This window comes from Antrostomus carolinensis, unplaced genomic scaffold, assembly GCF_000700745.2.
Source record: "Antrostomus carolinensis isolate BGI_N321 unplaced genomic scaffold, ASM70074v2 scaffold12824, whole genome shotgun sequence".
NCBI lineage: Eukaryota > Metazoa > Chordata > Aves > Caprimulgiformes > Caprimulgidae > Antrostomus > Antrostomus carolinensis.
Window position 1 is genome coordinate 1,024 of NW_010312866.1, and position 541 is coordinate 1,564.

A 541-nucleotide genomic window follows, 5' to 3' on the forward strand; every position below is an offset into this window, starting at 1 on the left:
ACTGTTGACAAATTTATCTGTGAATGGACTGAGGCCCAGTCCTACATTATACTATGGCACTTTAGGTTGATGGCCTTTTGGGGGTCAGTTTTGTTCTCCCCCAAGCTTGTGCTTGTGAGACCAATGCTTAAGTCTCAGCCTTAGGAAGTAGGTAAGTCATTCTCAACGGGGACAGCCTGAAAATAAGGTACCCCGATTCTGGAAGTCTTGACTTTGTGTTCCTTCCTCCATTGTGTTCTGACTTGCCTGGAGCTGGTCATGCTCAGGTCAACATTGTCTCTCCTATCATAGCATTTCAGATAAAACCAAAAAGCACTTCCAGTTTACAAACTAGGTCTCATGTGTGGGGTAGCTTGAAAACTGAGTAAGTGTTGAACAATTTTAAGTTGTTACACAGCAGCAGCATTTTATTCAAGTCATGTTTTGCAAACAGCTTGTGCAAAGAGAGCATGTTTGGCAATATTTCTGCTAGAATAGTCTCCCTTCAAAAAGGTGCTTTCAAAGAAATGGCAACTTAATTTTTGGGGCTAGTAAAGTTACA